The sequence below is a fragment of the Dermacentor albipictus genome, chromosome 1 (assembly GCF_038994185.2).
Source record: "Dermacentor albipictus isolate Rhodes 1998 colony chromosome 1, USDA_Dalb.pri_finalv2, whole genome shotgun sequence".
NCBI classification, from domain to species: Eukaryota; Metazoa; Arthropoda; class Arachnida; order Ixodida; family Ixodidae; genus Dermacentor; species Dermacentor albipictus.
The window spans coordinates 220,629,773-220,648,105 of record NC_091821.1 but is presented as its reverse complement, the minus strand read 5'-3'; the positions used below and the strand labels follow the sequence as shown (position 1 = coordinate 220,648,105).

At 44.3% G+C, this 18,333-nt stretch overlaps 1 protein-coding gene across 4 annotated transcripts in view; it reads left to right on the top strand.

Moving 5' to 3' along the window:
• The window catches only part of LOC135919888 (alpha-protein kinase 1-like), a 53,058-nt gene that overhangs the window by 16,848 nt on the left and 17,877 nt on the right, over nucleotides 1-18,333 (top strand). The window lies entirely within an intron of this gene.

The following is an 18,333-nucleotide window of genomic DNA, read 5'->3' as shown; positions in this document are numbered from 1 at the left end:
AACACCAGTCACCAAGTGCAAGTGTACCTGCTCCAGTCTGGTCTTTTCTTTATCTCAGCGCTCCAACTCTCTGTTTGACCAATTAGCCCACTGTTGAACTCTATGTGACCGACATACTTGAGCAACTTCCCTTTCTATAGTAGCAAAGTCAAACATGGAATAATAAGCAGACACCATGAGTTTTCTTTATGCGCCAGGAATCGGACAGCAGGCGTGTGATCGCTCAGCCACTTGCAACATTTGTCCATGCGTACGCTAATACATTTCAGTCTGCACTCTGAGTAATTGGAAAGCCATTTTCAAGTTCTCTGATTAGCGCTGGCAACAAGAATGATGTGATCGTAACGAACCACTGTGGTCGGAGCAGGTCAAAACGAAGTTGTCATACATATACAGTTAACGACAACAGGTGCACGGCCGTAACAGTTTTATAAATCTACTGCTGTAAAGACTGAATATAAAGAGTAAAAAAAAACATCGGGCCACATTCGTTGTCTTCATCTAGTACACTTGCACTCGATAAGATTGCAGTGCAGACGGAATGGATAGATGAAAAGTATACTTGCACTGCCTCTGCAGCTTTGGCCAAAGTCTTGCCTATCAATTCACTGCTCCCCATGGAGGCCGAAATAGCAGCTGTCTGAGCAATGTTTGTGGCTGGCCTGGCCATTGTAAACAAGCGAGCAAATGCCGATCAGAAAGCGCTCAATGATGGGAGCTGTCACATGACCAAATATGGCGTCGCCCATGATTAAGGTGCTGTAAACAGTCTATAGTACAGACAATAGCGAGAACACACAGTTAGAAGACAGGTCCTAATTTACTGGTTTATCTGTTGACTTAAACCGACCACACACACACAGTGCACAACTGCATATAGACATTACACATGCACATCAAGTTGTAGGATATACTCACAGAGAATAAATGAAGTTGTATTCACTTCTACTGTCACCCGCCGTGGTTGCTTAGTGGCTATGGTGTTGGGCTGCTAAGCATGAGGTCGCGGGATCGAATCCTGGCCGCGGCGGCCGCATTTCGATGGGGGCGAAATGCGAAAACACCCGTGTACTTAGATTTAGGTGCACGTTAAAGAACCCCACGTGGTCCAAATTTCCGGAGTCCCCCACTACGGCGTGCCTCATAATCAGAAAGTGGTTTTGGCGTGTAAAACCCCATAATTTAATTTTTTTTTTCGCTTCTACTGTCATTAGCATATGTGCATTTGGATCAACATTTCTGGCTTGCACTTTAGGCAGTTAAAAACATGAACAGGAGACAGCATACAGGACGGTGGGTTTCTCATATCTTTAAACAAAAGTTAGTCTTACAATGTTAACATGCTGATCAATTTGGCTCGTGTTAGTCTTAATCCGAGTATGCTACTTTGCATATAGTACTACATGTCTGTTGGCTACCATATATGAACTACTCATTGCAGGAATTTCGCCAGTGCACAGAATTGGAGAATTCAGCCGCCCAAGGGCTTGCATGGTGCAGAAAAATGCATGGAGGATGTACCTACTTTGCATCTTTGCGAGCTTCTGAAAGGCAGTGAAACCTTGATGTAACAAAGTTGGTAAAATGACAATTTGCTTCGTTATATCAAAATTTAATTATATTGAAAATGAACTTTTTATGCAAATAATACCTGATAGATTTTCTTACACAGAAGTGGCTGCAATATTTGCCGAATAATTGGCCAATCGGAAAAAAATAAATTTCAATTGCAAAGAAATTCATTTCCTTGAATTTGAAAGACGGCGATGCAGTTCGATGCTATTTGATGTCAAGCATGTGGTATTCACCGATGAGAAAGGTAAAAATGCAAAAGAAGAAAATATGCAGATCTGACACACTGTGAGAATTGGTGTAAGTGAAGCTTTGTATGCTGTTTGCTTTGATTGACAATAATTAGCTGTGATGTTGGTGGTGCACATGTAATTAAGCATTTAGTCCAATATGAGAGTGGCGAGTTGATGTTAAAGGTTACTTTGCATGCACCACTGCTGCTTGTCTGTGTAGTCCACAGAACACACAGGGAGACGTGTTTGCTTGAGGCCTTGTTGTGCATCGTTGTTCATAATCTCCGAGAGTTGAGCATTATCACTGCCACGCATGGCACATGCATTGTTGCAGAATTGTTAAACTTTAATTGAATTATGGGGCTGTACGTAATTCAATTAGTTATAAAATTGTATGTATACATTGTATACATACATTCACGGTCTGCACCACATTTCGCTGCATAGCGAAGACGCTCCTATTCCGCGCGATGCTTCTTTCGGGCCTCAGTGTCCTTGACGCTGAGGGAATGCTTTGGAGCCATTTTGCTGGCACATGTTTCGGTGCTCCTGCATATGTGACCAGCACGCTGTTGAGATGCCAACTCCAAGCGGTCTTTTCAGGCTATGGACGATTGTAATGTTTACACTATCTCAGCTCAGCATGCGACCTCCACCCCCCAACACCTGCATTTACGTGCCATACATACAAACCATGCACTCCAGCCCACAGCGGCACCGCGCAGGATGCGCGGTGCCGCCGTGGACCAGGATGCATAGTCAGTGCCACTTGGTGCCGTTGCAAGAAACCCAACGGCATGCACAGCAAGACCATTACAGCAGCGCCTAGAAAGTTGGGAGAAGAAACAAAGAGAGCTTTGCTTTAAAAGAAAGAATTCACAGTGTATATATGTAATAAGCACTGAACATTAACGCAAGCTCTTGGGCCAGTTGGTGCATGATGAACTTGGACAAAAAGGCGGTACCAGCAAAACACAAAGGATGCGCACACAAGGAAAAGGCATTAGACGCGGATGGACGCTGGACTTTCAACTGTACCTTATTGAAATTTACATTGCCACACATAACCTCCGACACATGCGTATCTTCAACTCCTCCCAAGACGTGCATAGATAACACCTCGAAGATACATTACCGCATGAAAACAGCCGACGCATGCGCAACTTCTACTCCTCCCAAGACCTGTGCATGAATGTCAATTTCTTGTAAATCATATTTTATCTACTCGATAGGCAAGCACGTTCCTTGTTTGTTGAACCTAAAGACGTATCAATGACATCAATTTCTTTCTCATTTCCATTGTAAAAAGCTTCTAAGATTTCGCTTTCGTATCTAGTCTTGCCTTTCCCTAAAATGGTCACACGTCCGAACATCTAATGTATCTTCGAGGTGTTAGCTATACACATGTCTTGGGTGGAGTTGAAGGTATGCATGCGTCGGAGGTTATGTGTGGCAATGTAAATTTCAACAAAGTACAGTTCGAAGTCCAATGTCCGTCCATGTCTAACGCTTTTTCCTTGTGTGCGCGTCCTTTGTGTTTTGCTGGTACCCCTTTTTCAAATTCAAGCACTGAACGTGTGCGGCTATGAACACATTCTGTTCCAGCATGCTGATGCACTATCAAAAAAGTGCACATATTCCCCATGAGAAATGAACAAAACCGAATGCAGGCAGATAAGCACTTCTGTGGAAGGAATGCAAAGATACCGAGCAAATGCTGAGTGGTTATGGTTCCTTCATACAATTTGACAGAAACTCGGTGGACTCTTGGGCTATTTTGCGCATCTTTATCAGTTAGATCTGTAACTTGGCGCAAATAAAACCTGCTAGCAAGCAGTAACTGTTAATCTTGTTTGTTCCACTTTTGTGTTGCAGCTTTGTCGTATTTGTGCGATAAGCTGTTAGTATTATCGATGCAAACATTTTTCTTGACGTGCATGTATCTGGGAGCTTGTTTGGTTTCTTCTCAAATTGTTCCAAGCACTTAAAACCAGTCAACAGCTGTGGCGTGTCTCATCATTGGCTGTAGCCTGTCGCATCGTGTCAGGAAAGTGAACTGTTGACCGTCACCCTCACTCTCGCTGGGTTGCCTTGTCCTTTGCCTGATCTTTGAATATAACCGGAAAGTTTAATGTTGCAGAGAGCAACACGTACTGTGCACATATATTTTTGTTCACTTGCCGTGATGAGCAGAGTGCATCCATGGCCCTGCCACTGGTACCAGCTGTTTTGATAAATGCTACCAAACAATCATTGACAGAAACTGTACTCTTGTTGCATCCTTGTGCTTTCTCAATAAGGATTATGAGCAGACTTTATCACGAGAAGGGAGCTCCAAATGTTCCTCATTTAGTTTTCACTGATAGTCTTGAAAGTGTCTTCTCATACACGGCTGCCGTACCCCCTCTTTTTTGTGAAATCCCAGCTGTAAAGGAACCAGCAGGTTCACAGTAGGTCTGTACAGATGTGCACACTGCTAGCAGTCATTCAGGTTGCCTCTAGCTGCTTGCCCTTGTCAGCTGCCCACTTTCCTGAACCCCTCCACAGCATGGTCTGCCCATGTTCTGACTGTACTCATAGGCATTACTTTTTCTTTGCCTTTTCAAGCAGGTGGGTGGTGTCCATGTTGCTAGAATCAGTGGTTTGGGTCGGACAGAATGAACAGCATTAGTATGACGCTGCTAGCGCCTTTAGTACAACTGCTACCACGTAATCTACTTGTTGATAGTTCCAGCTAGTTTGAATGATGTGATGTGTGGCCTGTGATGTTAAAAATTACAAGCTTTTTTCTATGCAAAAAACTACAGGGACATATTGGAAATTTCAAACACTATCCATTTAGCTAGAGATACGAATTAACCATTTATCAAATAAATGAACATTGACTGTGCATTGTGATTCAGTGATGATATTTGGTCATAGCCTTCTTCCTTATTAGCAAGCATTTGGACATATGCTTTAATTTTTGCTTTAACTTTGGCTGAGTGTTAATGCAGAAAATTGGATGATTATGGATATGATAGCAGAGAAGCTGCTTAATTCTTTCCTTACCGCCGCCAGAAATTTGTTCATTTTCGGTGCTTTTATGTTCTATCATTTTATTTCGAGACATGTAAGAAAGAAGACTGGTGCTGGAAAGTCCTGTCGCCATCGCATGTCTCGGCGCCAGAAGAAGGTCGGCACACTAGAAAACACTGTCACCATCGCATGTCGTGCGGCCAGTTCGCCGATCTAGCCGAGTGCTCGTTGCTGCCACTGTGTTTCTGGCTGATGAGTGCCCCTCATCCAGCCGCTCCATTGCAGCCACTTCCATGCCCAGTCTGCCCCTTTGACTGCATTGGGATTAATTTGTATGGTTCTCTCCCATGTGTGGCTGCAAGCAACCGTTAGGTCATAGTAGCAGTCGATCACCTGATGTGACATGTGGAAAGTGCTACCCTCCCAGCGGCCACAGTGCACGACATCACTTCCTTCATTCTCTATCAGTTCGTTCTATGCCACGGTGCTCTTCGTGAACTCTTGAGTGGCCGAGGGCACGTGTTTCTTTCTGAAGCAGTGACATCTCTCCTTCATCAATGCAACATATAATACATCGCAGCACCACCGTCTGTCACCCCCAGACAAACGGTCTGACGGGACAGTTCAGCTGTACTCTCGGTGACAGGCTGTCCATGTATGTCACCTCGGATAATTCTAACTGGGACCTTGTTCTGCCGTTCATAACATATGCCTACGACACCTCCAAACAAGCCACAATTGGATTCTCTCTGTTTTTTCTTCTCTACGGCCTTGAACCTTCCTGTACCATCGACACAATCCTTCCATATCATCCAGATTCTTGAGAGTGCACTCTGGTTTCTACAGCCGCTAAGCGTGTCAAGGAACGTCGGTAGCTCGCCCGCTCGCTCACTACCACAGATGGATCCCGCCAAAAGCTTTGACGTGACGATGGCTGGCCTGCTCCTGCCTTTCAGACTGAATCCTTTGTATGGTTCTGGGTCCAACCTACAAGTCCTGTCTTCTCTTCGAAACTACTACCGAAATTTGATGGTCCTTATCACATAATTGCCCAAACTTTGCCTGTCAACTACATTGTCGAGCCACTGACAGCCCCAAGTTACCATCATCGCCAGGCGCAAGAAATTGTTTATGTCAACAGGCTCAAGCTTTATTACGAACCCATCGTTTTGTCGTTGCCGTAGGTTGCCAGGATGGCTCCTCTTTCAGCTGAGGTGTGATTGTAAGGAAGAAGAATGGTGGTCGAAAGTCCCGTTGCCATCGCGTGTCTCGGAGCTGGGAGATCGACATTCTAGAAAGCGCTGTTGCCATTGCGTGTCGCGTAGCTAGTTTGCCAATCTGCTGACCGCTCGTTGCTGGTGCTGTGTGTCTGGCTGATGCTTGACGAGTCCAATAAACCTTGTCGCACATATTAGTCGTACCATAATGATAAAATGGTAGCTTGATGGTTGGTATCTTGAATGGAAATAAAGCGGGAATTATTTCTGGTATAGTTTTCGAGAAATTCCTTGCAAAATTTCAAAGTACCTCAAGAAGCATGAATGAAAAGAACTGTTTTCAACATTTATTAGTAATACAGTGAAAGCTCGTTAATTCGAACTTCAATAATTCGAGTTTATGGATAATTCGAACTGTACGATTTGGTCCGGCCAAGCTCCACAGAAGTCTATGTATAAAAAAGTCCATTAATTCGAACGCGAGAAGGTTCCCTCACGGATAATTCGAACTACGCTCACCTGGCACACGGCCCGAGAAAAGCGCCTACTGCCTACACACAAGGCTGCATTGCCTCCGAAACGGAGAGAACGGCGAGAGAAGGCAAAATCGGAAAAAAATCTAACCGACGCGGGGTCAGCCAGAAGGCAGTGGCGGCTGCCGCCTCTCCGTTCTACGTAACCTCCAAGACTTCTTGCCCGTTGCGAATCGCGGAGGCTTTGCAAATCGTGTACAGCTGCTAATGTTGTGCGGAGATGGCACGGCAAGCGCCAAAAGACAGCGAATCAAGTACGTCGCAGCTGCGCTTGCAATCAAGAACCAACGAATCAGGACCTTCGCCACCTTCACATGTTCAGCGTCTTTGTCTCGGCAGTCTTAATCGGTTGTGCACCTCTGTTTTCAGCTTAGGAGGTATCGGCCGTTGCGAATCATTGTGATAGTGTTAAGCCTCGGCTAACGTTCGTTTCGGTGGACATCGGTGGTGTGGCACAGTCGGACCCAGAGCTTCGACTTGAAGATGGCGTGTGCCCGCGGCACACGCCATCACTTTCTGACGCCAAATTTCTGACATGCCCTACTGCTTCCAAATTGCAGTGTACTGTTGCTCTCCTTCACTTTCGTTAATTCAAACTTTCGTTAATTCGAACTGAAGCGGCTTCCCCTTGCGGTTCGAATTAACGAGCTTTTACTGTACCATATTTACTCGCATAATGATCGCACTTTTTTCAAAAAAAAATGATGCAAATTCAATGGTGCGATCATTACGCGGATTGAATTTCCCACAAAAAGAAACATTTTCTTTTTTTATCCCGCATTTACTGCGGGATGACAAGCAGGCGGCTGCCGCTGTCAGTGCGGGATACCAAAACGAAAATGGCGGCCGGTGGAGCAAGCCGAACGCGATTATTTTTCGTCTCGTGAGTACATTACGCGCATTGAAACAGTTTCTTCGTATCAGTAATGAATAAAATCGTTAATATCGGCAAGTTTGTGACAATAACGTAGCCATGTCCACTTTAAGGAGACAGAAACGTAGATGGGCTCACTTAGCTGTCAGAGACAGAAACCCATGGCAGGCATGCTGCGGAAACTGCGGCATTTGTCTTCGCTGCTATCCTAATATGGCATGTTTCCGCTAAGGGTGGGCGAATATCTTAGCTGCGTTATAAAAAAAAAAATTAAATTATGCGGTTTTACATGCCAAAACCACGATTTGATTATGAAGCACGCCGTATTGGAGGACTCCGGAAATTTCGACCACCTGGGGTTCTTTAATGCGCACCTAAAGCTAAGTACACGGGTGTTTTCACATTTCGCCCCGTGCAGACGAAAAGAATTGAAAGGCGCCCTTTATGTTGTTGACCAAAACCATTATGAAGCCTACAAATAAGAGAGAGAGAAGTTTAATGATACAAAATGCAGAGAGGTCGGCCTGAGGTATATTCCTCTAGCCAGCTACTCTGCTTGGGGGAAGGGGAAGAGGGAAAGAAAGAGGGAAGAAAGAGGCGCATCATGGGTGACGATGACGAGAGAAGGAGGATGTAATACACATGGCAAGCAATTTGGCATGCTCAAAGCCTACAGTCCAGACCCGCACTTTTTAAAAAGTTCAGTAACGCCTGGATGGCCATGAAACTCAACTGAGCGTTTGGCCAAGGGCCTAAAATAACGTCCTCCGACAGTGGTGGACTGTCGAGACACATAAGGTCATTGTTCAACTTTTGACGCTCTTCCATGTACTTAGGGCAGTCACAAAGCACATGACCTACAGTCTCATTAACATTGCACAACTCACAGTCTGGCGACTCAGTGCGTCGCATGAGGTGCACATATCCGCGTGTAAACACTACCCTCAGTCTTAGTCTCTGCAGAAGACTGGCACAGCTGCGTTGAATTTTCAGTGGTAGCCTAAATTTCATGGTAGGGTCCAATCTCTGGAGTCGTATGTGGCAATTATCTGGATTGTCCCAGTGTTTTTCTGTCGGTTTTCGTATGACACTGGAGAGGAGGCAGTTGGTGTCCGCTCCTGAGAAAGGAATTGCAAGCAGTGAATTTGGTTCTTCGAGTGCTTTCTTCACTTCGGCATTGGCCAGTTTGTTGCCGTGTATACCACAGTGACTGGGAATCCACTGAAATGTGATGTGGTGGCTGTTTTCTTGCGCTAAAGTGTAGAGCTCGGCAGTTTGAAGAGCCAACACTCTGTAAGCGCTTACTTTCAACACCGCTCTAAGTAGTTGCAGAGCCGATTTTGCATCACTGAAGACTGTCCATACTTGAAGAGGCTGTCGTAAAATATATTGAACTGCCTCTCTGATTGCCACTAGTTCCGTAGATGTTGTAGTCGTCTCGTTACACAGACGAAACCGTTGAATAACTTGATGCGCAGGCATGACGAAAGCCACACCAGACACATATGACGAGACCGATCCGTCTGTATACGCATTCACTGAGGAGTCATTCTTTTGACATATATTCAAGTGTTAAATGTCTGAGGCCGACGGTAGGTATTCGTGATTATTTAGAAATCCCAGGAATAGATAGACGTACCCGTATTTTGGACATTACCCATGGAGGCATACGTGGAAGGTCAGCAGGGACAAAGCATGATGGTATGGCAGATTCTTAGCATTTAATGGCTCTTGAAAAAGTGGAGTCCAGCCGCATATCGGGAAGTGTCGATAAGGGGTGGCTTCCATGACGGCACAGCAGTCGCAGGAATACTCGAAGAGGTTCGCATCGTAGATAGACAGGTAAAGGGGTGACGCGAGCCTCCTCAATTGTTCCGTAGGTTGAGGTGCAACGTGGAACACCGAGACATGTTTTCAGCATCGGCGCCTGGGCACTTTCCGGCGTACGCAAACATGACCGGCTCATACTTGGTAAAACTGGCAGGCTATGCCGAATGTAGCCGACGTAGAGAGCCTGGTACAGCCGGAGTAGCGAATGCTCAGATGGACCCCACTTCATACCGGCCAGAAAGCGAAAAACTTGAGCAAGCCCAGTTAATTTTTTTCTTTAACATTGCCACATACTTCGACCATAAAACACCGCGGTCAATGACAACGGCGAGGTATCTGTGGTGGGTCACATATGGGATGGCGTGAAAAAATGTTCCAAAAGCCAGGGGAACTCGTACTTCAACACGTTGTTTTTTCCCTGGCTTTACTCAACAATAAAATAACAAAAACATAGACGTTTCGCCACCTATGCGGGTGGCATCATCACTACACCAATGGCAACAAATGAGGAATACATCCTATTTATGTATGATACTGCCATAAACATCCAGCAGGGGGCCACGGTTATAATTTGCATGAACTACATTGGCCGTCTCGCCAATGTAGCTGGCACCACAGTCCGAGCAGCCGACCTTGTAGAAGACACCACTTTGTTCGTCCTGAGGTGTGTGGTCCTTTGGCTTCGGGAACACGTTTTCCAATGTGTACGATGGTTTGAACACAGTTCGAACACCCAAAGGCTGTAAAGCTCTGCGCACTGCGTCTGATACACCACGGACATATGGAATGCACACAAAAGAAGCCGGCCTTTCGGCCTTGCTCTTGTGGGGTCACTGCATGCAGTGTCGCGTGTCATTGACAAAGCGCTCAGGGTAACTACGTTTATGCAAAAGAGAGGCAGCATTTGTTAATTCTTGCTCCCTTAAAGTTTGCGTTGACGAGAGTGCATCGCAACGGGACAGGAGCGTACGTACCACGGCATGTTTGTGTTCTGTAGGGTGGTGAGAGTCAAAACTCGGCACACTCCCGCTATCGCAAGATTTGCGATATACGGCTGTCTCCCCTGAACCTCCTTTGCTCCGTCATACCAGCACATCTAGAAAGGCTAGGCTGCCACTATTCTCCGTCTCGCATGTAAATTGAATAGCATGATGGACGGCATTAAGCGCCTCATGCATGGCATGCACGTTTTTCTTTTCGACAATCACAAAAGTGTCATCTACATAGCGACAGTACATTTTGACAGGGAAGGGCAAGGACGTCATCACAGCTGTTTCCATGTGTTGCATTAACAGATCAGCCACGATTACAGAAACAGAACTGCCCTTCGGGACGCCTTCTATCTGGTGATATATGGTTCGGGCAAATGAGAAATATGTTTGCTTCAACCAGAACCTAAGCAGAATCATGTCATCAACAGTCAGGGAAGTGCGGCTTTCTAACATACAGTAATCCTGCAGGCGTTTCTCAATAATATCCGTAGCCAATGCTATCGGCACATTCGTGAACAAGGACACGACATCTTAAGATACCATAACATCGTCATGCCGAAGCTGCTGCTGACGTACCGTGGTAACAAATTCTTTAGAATTCTTGATCGTGAACGTGTTCCCTTTTGCAAGTGGCTTCACAATTTCAACCAAAAGCTTAGACAAGTTGTATGTTGGTGACCCAACAAAAGAAACAATAGGGCATAGGGGGCAGCCGTCTTTGTGATCTTTTGGCAACGCGTAGGCTCTCGGCGTCACTCTGACAGACGAAAAAAGTCGACGGTATAGCGTCTGGTCGACCCTTCCTTTCGTTTTTAACGTGCGCAAATAGTTGACCAACTGCCTTTCGCAATTGGAAGTGGGGTCGTGCTGCATCTTCTGAAAGTGCAGAGGATCATCCAAAAGCAGTTGCATTTTTCTATCGTAGTCCTTGCGGTTCATTATTACAATACCTCTGCCCTTATCAGCTTCGAGGACCACAACAGATGCATCAGACTTCAGGTCATGAAGCGCAGCGCGCTCTTTACTGGTTAAATTCGACTGAGGTGTCTGGGCATTTGCCAAAATGTTCACAATACGGCTACGAGCAAGGCTTACAGCTGCAGTACCTTTCATGTGACAGAAACATTCTTCCGTTTCTACTATAATATCGCGTTTCGGAATAAACCGTGGTGCGATAGCAAAGTTCATCCCTTTCGACAGAACACTCACTTGGTCTTGCGACAGCAGTTTTTCAGAAAGGTTGTGCACACTTGTAGCCTCAAAATTTCCTGACTGGGGAGTAGGGTAGTCAATTTCTTGTTATGGGCATGCATGTACTTTTACCTTTCGAGAAGTTCTGCATTTACTCTTGCTTCCAGAACCTCACTGAAGTCTGCAGCGTGTAGCTTTGCACGAAGACATGCCTCAAATGTGCAGATTTGACGTCTTGCTTGGTTAATTTGCTGCTTGTTTTCCTGAATACAGGCTTTTAAGCAATTCCGGCTGAAGTCTCTTGCAAGCTTGCGTCCGTAGGGACGTGTTGACCAGGGTCCGGCAGTGCAGGCTTTTGGGAACAACATTGCTGCTTAGACACTAGTAGTTGAAACGCAGGTGGCATTCATGGCAGACAATCTTCATAGAGTGGTCGATGTATTTCCTGAAAGGGCCAAGGTGGCGAAACATCTATGTTTTTGTTATTTTATTGTTGAGAAAAGCCAGTGAAAACACGTTAAAGTATATGGGATGGCACTGCCATTGATCATAATTGGATACCCACACATAAGCTTCCGTGTGAACGCTATTGCAGCGCACTTACCTGGGGCCAGTTGCAGTCCTTGGCACTGCAGGTACTAAGACGGTAAAGAAACAGCTCGCTGCAATCTTGCACGAATTTGCAGTCGTGTGACTGCGGACGCCCATATGCATATGTCATCTGCGTAGGTACTGATGCGTACTGTATCAGGAATTATTTCCACAAGGCCAATAAGGTCAACATTTTTCAATTTTGCCCTTATTTTCAATGTTTTTCAATGGGCTGAGCACACCTCCTTGAGGCACTCCCAGGACCACAATGTGTCTTCTTGTTTCGCCATCATTCATAGACATGAAGACTGTGCGACCATCTAGGTAATTTTCAATCCACATGTAGAGACAAATAATATAGCCAAGGCAAGTTTGGTTGTAGCTTTTTTTTTTCATAGAAGTGCGGAAAGTGATGTTGGCTGCGTGCAGACCGCTTGGTATGTCTTCGAGTCGTTCGTGTAGCATTCGACAGATAGTAAGCGCGATCATCATTAGCTAGACTTGGCACACGACATATCGCTGCGACAAGTTCAGGGTGTGATCATTACATGGGAAAGAAAAAAATCGGATTTTGACGACAAAATTCAGGGGTGCGATCATTATGCGAGTAAATATGGTATGAAGAAGAACTTCAGTTTGGCCTATGAAGAGTAAAAAAAAAAAAAAATCTGGAAAGGCTGTACAAAGTATGTGCCTTGCTCCTGGTTCCAATTTCTGTATTTTAGACCACACCAAAAATTAGACGTGCAGATTCGATGTGAATGTTATCTCTACTGATGTTCATGTTATGCGGGAAAGCCGTGGCTTTGCAAATGTGAAATTATGTATGCGCCTATTGTGCACGGAGCATTTGTTCTCTTTGCAGCAAGTGCCAGGTTGCTTTCTTTCTGCCTTTAGGCTCTTGAAACAATGGTTGTCAGGTTGGGGAACATGCAAATTCAAATTCAAATTCTTTATTTTTTCCATGAAAATACAATAAAAGTGTGTCCAGTACTGTTTGGACCCGTAGCCGTAGGCTAGTTATGGGTCCAAGAAATGAAATTATTTAATGCAGACACTTCATCACATAAACAATCAAAACTTGGAAAAGTGGAGAGGGGAATATATACATAATACATATGACAAAAATAAAGCATAACAAGAAATGGTTGATTCAATTTGAAAACATTGTGCACGTTATATTATTATAATAAATGAAATGTAAACAGCAGATAGATGTCTTTTAACATGTTTAATGCATGCGCTGAAAGAATTTTTTAGCTGTAAGTGCAAAATTTTGAGCGTATTTTATTTCTTGTGAAAGAGTGTTCCATATCTGAACACCAATGAATGAGAGCTGTCGTTCTCCATAAACATTGTGCGTGGGAGGTAGATTAAAGTTGCCTAATAATACATTTCTGGTAGTACACGATGATGTATGAAAGAGGGACATATGGAAGGGGTGGTTGTTTCTTACGATACTGTTTACGACACTTGCTGTTTTTAGGAGGCGTAGTGAATCGAAGGGTAATATCCGTAGATCGTGGAATAATGGGTTGCTGGGGTGATCCTGCTTAGATTGCGTTATGATTTGTAATGATCGTTTCTGCAATTTTTTGATTGGCTGGAGATAACTATTGTAGGTCCATCCCCATGATTCCAGACAGTATGATAGATGACTGTGGATAAAGGAGAAATATAAAATATGTAATGTGCTTGTGTCAAAAAAGTCACGAGCACCCCGATGCCACCTTCGCCCCAACTGCTAATAAATGGTCTGTTAAACTAAGTTGGTGAGCATGATTATCACGCTCGACCAACTTTGCTTTGTAAGCAAGCTGGCCTAGTCTAGTTCTATGAAGTGATATTAGAGTGTTTGCATACTTTTTACTGCATTTGTTCTGTACTGTACAGTATTTGACAGTATTGTACGGTAACAGAAGTGTAGAGTAATGAATACGAATATTTGTGTCGGCAATGTTCAATGTGGTGTTCAATATGTAAGAGCTGAGGCTGCTAACCAAGCCTCTATGGGAGTTTTTTTTAACCTCAAGGGTCCCCAGACGGGACCTTACATGAGGAGTGGGCGCATTGATGGGGGATAACAATGATTGTTGCATATAATTATAAAGAGTACGTAGCTTCTTCAATGGAATTCTTGAAATCAGCGGGATCAGGGATAAGAGCTTGGCTGCGGGCAAAGTCATTCCAATCGTGGGCTGTGTGCACAAAAAATGACTTCTGGAACTTAGCACTGCGGGCACAATACAGGATGATGCTGTTAGGATGGCCTGTGCGTGGTGTTTGACGCACTGGTTGGATGAGTTGGCTGTCTTGGGGTGAACAATGGAAAAACTTGTGATAAAGGCAGAGGTGTGAAATATGGCGACGGGGAGCGAGAAAAGGCACTTGTAACTGATTCTTTAGAGCAGATATACTAGAGTATCGTGAGTAGTTTGAAAGAATGAAACGTGTAGCACAATTTTGAACTGATTCGAGAGCCGTATTAAGGTTAGGCTGATGTGGATTAAAAGACTGCGCTACTGTATTCAAGTTTAGGTCACACAAGTGTTTCGTAAGTTACTAATTTTAAGGAAAAAGGTGCCATGCGCAGGTTACGGTGAAGGTACCCAATTGTTTAATTAGATGACTTTATTATGGGGTTAATGTGGTAAGACCATGATAAATCACTGGTGATGTAAACACCAAGGTATTTAATGGAGCTAGTGGAAATAATGGTGGTATCCTTGATTTTATAAGTAGGTACAGCATAATTTCGGTGGCAGTGAAATGAAATCAGTACAGTCATTGCAGTATTTAGGGGTATTAGCCAAGTAGCGCACCATTTCTGTATGTTATTCAGGCCATTTTGGAGGACAGAAGAACCGTCAGTGTTAGTTATAGGGCGGTAGATTACGCAATCATCAGTGAAAATGCGAATAGTAGGTGTTACTATGGAAGGCAGGTCGTTAATATATATATTAGAAAGAGCAAAGGGCCAAGAACTCTGCCTTGGGGTACTCCTGAAAGAACATGCGAGTAAGAAGACAAGAAGCCATTAGCAGAAACAAATTGCATGTGGTCGGTTAAGAAGTTTCGAATCAAGTTAAAGACATGCAGCTGAAGGAGTAAAAAAGGCAGTCTGAGTAAAAGGTGGGAATGGGGTACTTTGTCGAATGCTTTCTCATAGTCTAGGGACAGTGCATCGGTTAGGATATTGCGGTCAATATTGAATGCCATGCAGGATCAAAGCTATTGGGTTTCATGGGAGTGGCCTTTCCAGAATCCATGCTGGTTGGGATGAAAGTAGTTGACGAATGCTAGAAATGTCGCGACATTGGAGTAAATTACATGTTCTATGATCTTGGAGCATACACTAGTTAGCAACGTGGGTCTGTAGTTACTTGGCAATCAGTCACCTTTCTTAAAAACTGAGATGACCTTCCCAATTCGCCAGTCATGTGGAACGGAACCAGTGTCAATTGATTGCTAAAAATGATGGAAAGAATATGACTGCAAACATGTTTAGTATTTTTTTAAACTTTGGAATTAATTCCATCGATACCACAGGAAGATGAATACATTAGTGAATCCATTATATTGACAATACTGTGCGGGTTGAGGGTGATGGTGTCCATTGGTAGACGCGGCAATGGTGGGAGATCGGGAACATTGTGAGTTGCTTCGTTAGCAAGAATTGAACAGAAAGCGTTGTTCAGTGCGTGAGGTACGTTAGCTACGTCTACCAGCGAGCCAGTGCTGTCACAGAGTGAAACAGTAGTGTTTACGTAGGGGATAATAGTTTTCCAGAAGCGCTTTGGGTTGGTTTGTAACATTTCGGGAAGGGTAGTAGATTAGAACTGGCGTTCAGCTTGGGCAGTCATAGTTGAGTATTGTTTGGCAATGGTGTGGTATTTCTGCCACATGCATTCAGTGTTATGCAGCTTGGCAGAACAATAAAGGTGCTTTTTCTTGTCCTTTAAACGTTTTAGTGTGATATTAAACCACGGAGAACGCATTCGCTCTGTTATTCTGATGGTGGGGATGTAAAGTTCTATTAAGCGCAACAACTCTGATTTGAAGAGGGACCAGTTTGACTCAGTTGAACGTAGGTCGTAGGTAGAGGCGAAATTTTTATAGAACACAAAGAGATTGCGATACATGCTAGTGTAGTCTTCTTTGTCGTAAAGCGTTAGTACTTCTTTAGACATTGGACTTCTGGTAATATTGGTAGAGAAAGTAGTATGGACTACAACATGGTCACTGAGGCCCATAATGTACAAAGGAGTGCCGAAATCTTCAGGGTGAGTAGTCAAAATAAGATCAAGAATAGTAGATGAATGGTCAGTTGTGCGGGTGGGCTCAGAGATAATTTGAGTCAGGCCAAAGGTTAGACAAGTGTTCAAGAATTCACTACAAGCATAACTTTTTTTTTAGGGTTTTCTCTAATCTAGAGACGGGAAGTTGAAGTCGCCAGAAAGCAAAATGGGCGTGTAAGGGTGAGATGAGATTAGTGAACGGAGCGTGTCATGAAATAGAGGTATGAAGGAACTGTCGATATCAAGCGGTCAATAGCATATACCGATAAGAACGGGAGGGGGGGTAAGAAGCTTGACAGCACACCCAAATCATTTCCAGCGACATTACTACGTTCACAACTGAACAATTTAAGAAACACTTGGCAGCCATGAGAATACTGCCACCAGGGCAGCCGTCAGGTCTGTCTTTCCTGAATATATCAACATTGGTTAGCTTGGGCATGATTTCGGAATCTAAGATCGAGGAATTTAGCCACGTTTCGGTTAGCAGAACGATGTTTCTGGACGATGAGCTGATAAGACTACATAGGGAATCTCGTTTGGGCCTTATACTGCGAATGGTGGTGTAAAGAAGTCGTAGGTGATCGTGTCTGGGCTTGACATTGCGGCTGAGGTGGGTTGATAGCTGCCATGATTTACGCTCAAGTACTTTATCAGCTGTGTGATCAAAGATGTAAGTTTTGCCACTAGAAACTAGTCTATTGTGACATAGCTTGTAAGAAATGTGGTTAGCTTTCGTGAATTCAATAAGCCATTTACAGGCGAGTTGGGTGCTAGGGGAGAAGTCTTCACTTAGTGCGTAACCGGTTGATTTAAGGGCAAGTTCGGAGTTTTTTTAACCATATTAGGATATCGTCATTTTTAAATGGCATTGGCAGTCATGTCGCCGGTAAGGTGGTTCAATTTGCTTATAAATTCATCAATAATTTTAAATAAACAATAAATGGATACCGAAACCGAAACAGGTAGCAGCTTCCTGTGATGTTACGATGAGTCAATGACGTCAGACCCTACACTACCATAATGCAAATGCGCAGAACACGAGCTAAACACACAGTACACGTGGCGCTAACGCCAAAGAAGCGAAGCTGATGATATCTCCCGACACCACAGGGAGCTTCTCCAAATTTTCCGAAGAAGATGGTGGCGATTTCAGCAATGATTTTAGCGACAGTGGCGGTCTAATCTCTGACGTCACAAGCACAGGGTGGCCAGTAAAAAGTAATGAGTCAGAAACGCAACCAATGTTAAAATTCATTTTCAGGAAAACTAAATGATTTGCAGCCATATCGTTTGGTATGGATAATAAGAATACAAATGAGAACTTATATTCAAAATTTCATTAAGATTGATGGACATAGAAAAATCACCAGAGTTAGGGTGATCCATTCCTGTAGTACCACTGAGCCCACTAAGCGCTGCGATGGTTTGGTCGGGCTTTATATAGTCTAATCTAGGGGAGGGCATAGTATAACCTAGGGGAGGGCGCAGCGATTGTCCCAGGTAGCAATGACGTTGGCCACGGGCAATGAAGATACTGTGGCGGAAGCAGGGAATCCACGGCCGTTGAAGCGTGACATTGCAGCGGATGGTCCGCGTTGGTTAGAGCATGCGTAGGGGGTAATCACCAGGAACGGTTTGGCTGCCGATAAAGTGCATGCGGACAGCACCCTGAGAACAGCGAGCAGCCGGGGCCAGGAAGGTGTGGTGAACTGTGTGACAAAGAAGCGAAGGCAGTTAGGGTGATTCATTTGTGTACCACCAAGCCCACTAACTGAGTATTACTGAGAATGTTGTCGCGATCACAAAATCAGCCAATAACTATTGGTGGGCTTGGCTGCCTGCAATGTAGCTACACAACATTGTAAAGAGAAAGCATTTTTTTCGTTGTTTTTGACACAAGACTATAAATTCCCTGCTGCCTTGTTGATCTGAAATTGATGATCTGAAGGTTGATCTGAAATTGTCTGTGTACTCTTGTGTG